This window comes from Acanthochromis polyacanthus, chromosome 15, assembly GCF_021347895.1.
Source record: "Acanthochromis polyacanthus isolate Apoly-LR-REF ecotype Palm Island chromosome 15, KAUST_Apoly_ChrSc, whole genome shotgun sequence".
In the NCBI taxonomy this organism is placed as follows: Eukaryota; Metazoa; Chordata; class Actinopteri; family Pomacentridae; genus Acanthochromis; species Acanthochromis polyacanthus.
This window is the reverse complement of record NC_067127.1, coordinates 31,728,754-31,732,164: the sequence shown is the minus strand read 5'-3', so window position 1 is coordinate 31,732,164 and position 3,411 is coordinate 31,728,754. Positions and strand designations below refer to the sequence as shown.

The 3,411-nt window shown below is 38.4% G+C and overlaps 1 long non-coding RNA gene across 1 annotated transcript; it reads right to left on the bottom strand.

Annotated features, from left to right (window-relative positions):
• Positions 1-959: 959 nt before the first annotated feature.
• Positions 960-2,666, bottom strand: LOC127537475 (uncharacterized). Its single transcript, XR_007947133.1, has 3 exons — positions 1,320-2,666; positions 1,121-1,189; positions 960-1,023 (listed from the first exon to the last, which is right to left on the bottom strand). It is a non-coding gene; the product is annotated as an uncharacterized LOC127537475 (long non-coding RNA).
• Positions 2,667-3,411: the final 745 nt, after the last annotated feature.

Sequence of the window (3,411 nt, the reverse complement as noted above, 5' to 3'; positions counted from 1 at the left end):
ACATAATAAACTGTTCAGACAGTTTATGACATAAAAAACTCATAAGCTCATTAAAAGAGCCCCCCCCCCGCGGTAGTGCAGACTTTCCACCCTCAGTGATGAGTGACCACAACGATAACACACAAATTATAGAAATATTAAAAGTGATAGATAGATAAATAGGGAGACACATTTAAAAACCATGAAAAGAGCTACAGACAATGAAAATATTTTTTATAAAGCAAGAGGTCGTTATTAACAATAAAAATTAAATAATAATCAAGAAGAGCATAATAAAAATTGCAACAGGCAATAAAACAATGAAAAGCAAGACATAATACAATGACGAGCAAGGCACAATACAAACAATGAAGAGTTAGCGGTAATTTAAACAATGACACTGATGCTCCATTTACATGGACTACCAATGTTATGAGTCTAACACTGAAAGCTCCATTTTACTGGACTCTCAGTATTAACACTCTACATTGATACTCCATATGCGAGCTCCCAGAATGACATTGAACATTGATCATCCACAATGCGAGCTCTCAGTATTTATTGTCTTAATACCCCTGACTCAAATGTTTTTTTTTCATAGAAGTGATTCAGTTGTGAACAAAATATTTCACAGCTTTCCAGTCTCTGTCATTATCCTTTAGAATATTGTTTTCATGTAAGCATTTCTCACAGTCTAGTTTGCTAGGGATCTTCATTTCCTTCAGGAATCTCTTAAAATGCTGTTCAATGATATCCCTCTCTCTTTGGGACCAGGGCCTTTAGGGTTTCCCTCTAAATAACTTAAGAAAGTAAGTGGATATTAAATTTTACACAACTGAAAACACATTTTAGTTGTGAGACCACAATCAGTTCTTAAAAAATAAATGTCATGATATTAATAAGTAATATTCTTGTACTGTAAACATACTTTTGGATCGTATGGCAATTTCTCTGTGTCTTCAACAGGCTTTTCCGAGAGGTCAGTCCTTCTTGAAAGAGTAGCCCTTTCTTCTGAATCCTCCGCATCCAAGTTTCCTGAAACCACTTGGGTAGAAACAAATAAAATGCAATTATTTAAATAAATTGAATGAATGAAAGCTAAATACTATACTAAAATACTGCATCCCATGCAAAAACTTACCATCCTCATCTGTAGGGGCAGACTGGTCTTTAGAGTGAAAATTTTCTGTTTCTGAGTCACTGGAGCCATCTTCAACGGCAACAAAATCAAAGAAAAAACACATTCTTAATTTTTAAAATTAATCTATTTGCATTGTTTTGTGCTTTACAAAACATGAAAATTAAGTTCGAAAACTTGTATGAAAGAATATTTTACTTACAGTCAATGTTTGGGATAATGTCCTCCAGGGATTATCCTTTGAATTTGCCCATTCCATTTTGGATGGCAAACAGAATTCTGCTTTTGTCACTTGCAGAGTTGCTTCAGGCATTTTGTAAAACTTCCTATGCACATTAATGTTGTGTCCCTTGAATGTTGCCAGCTGGTCCAGTTCATTATCTTCTAAGTTTAAAAGCTGTGAAACTGTAGCCACATGCTTTCTTAGTGTAGTGGAGGGGATATTTTCTGGATGCTTAGCCCCACAGCTTTGTGCATATCGCCTTAAAGTGTCACATCCACGAATAGGCTCCACAGACTCTTTGACAGGACAGGCAAAAATGTAGGGGTTGCTTGGAGAAACCCCAACATTGTCTCTAGTGTTGATCAGAAGATCTATGGATTCTTTTGCATCTGTTGAAAGGAGTATTGGTACTTTGCGTCCTCTTTTCCCACGCACTTCTATCCTGGTGAGGTTTTCACACAATTTTTTTTCAAAGGCTGTGAGGCTCTGCAGAATTTCATCTTGCATAATGTGTTTGTTTCTGTGTCGGTATGTTTCGACCTCCATCCTGGAAACCTCTCCTTCACGATGCCAGTTGAAGAGGGTCAGCTGTGTCAAAGTTGCTTGAGAAAGATTATTCCATGCGTTTGATGATGGACACTCCAGGAGGGACTTTCTGCTGACCTCCACAGCAGTTTTCAAGTGGTCCTGGAGCTTCTTTATGTCCTTGGCAAGAGGCAGTACTTGTGGCTTGTTCCATTTCCTCTGGTACAACGTTTTTAATGCATTTGATGGCACGTGGGTTGTCCATTCCAGTTGAATTAATTTGCTGAAATGTTCTGCTTGTGCCTTTAAGATGTCATCCTCTAGTCGCAGAGCCTCTCCCTACAAAATATATCAGACCTTCATCGGGGAATGGCGTAGTTTTAGTGCAGTTGAGGGAACTGCAAATCTGTTTGTTAGGTGGTCAAATCCTGTCATCTTTTTCACTGCCGCAAGCACAGTGTTAAATTTAGCCGGGGTAATCAAGTCCTTCAGGAAAACAGTGTCTTTGTCAAGATCTCTTGCCACCAGAACAAGTCTGGTAAGTTCTCGCATTTTATTTCTCATATCTGCTCGATGGCATCCAACTTCTCCATTTTTCAGGAACATCCTCTCACCCAATGACAGAATCAGTTGGTTGGATTTCACCCGTCGTGTAACAGCATCATATGTCATGTCCTCCAGAATTTTTTTAAGTCCATCGGAAACGGGATGGTCCATTGGCAAGAGGAAGGAGCAATATGTCTGAACTTTTCGTTTCACTGGCCCGTCTGGTCTCAATTTGCAACGCCTTTGATGCCTCCAGAGATCTGTTCTGATGTACATAACCAAACAAAAATAGCATGGCAGAAAGTCTGTTGCTGACAACAAGTAGGTTGTTTGTCTTTTTGGTACCATTTGTCCTTGACGTGCGGATTTGACTGAACAGTTATGTATGTACTTTCCCTTGTTCCTTATTTTGCTCAGAAGAAAACTGCGCATCGTGGATCCTTGCTTGTGTGCAAGTGCCTTTGCAATGTCAACTTCATCTTGATGTTTTCGCATCAGGTGTCTTGTAACTTTTCCGAAAGGCTTCTCACAATAGAGGCAATAATTTTTCTTGTAATAGACACGTTTGTGTGGGGTGTTTGAGGACATTTTCACTTTGACACCCTTCAAACTGCATTCAAGGACATTTTCATCCGTTTTCATCCCAGTCTTAACTGCTTTTTTTTGTGATGACTTTCTTGGCTACTTCATCATCTACTTCTGCCGGTTCATCATCAATATCCTCTTCTTCTTCTGACATATCAAGGGAAAGGGAGATCTGTGGTTCTATTTCCTGAAATACAGAAAAAAAAGAATAAGAAAATGAAATGAATGCTATAAATTCTCTCACAACATTTTTGTTACAGTTTTAGCACAGTTAGAATCAATATTTGTCAGCCCTGGCCAAAAAGAAATTAATCCACAATTATCATTTCAATGACAGATATACAGTTGGTACGGAAAGTATTCAGACCCCTTGAAATTTTTCACTCTCTGTCATTGCAGCCATTTGCCAAAATCA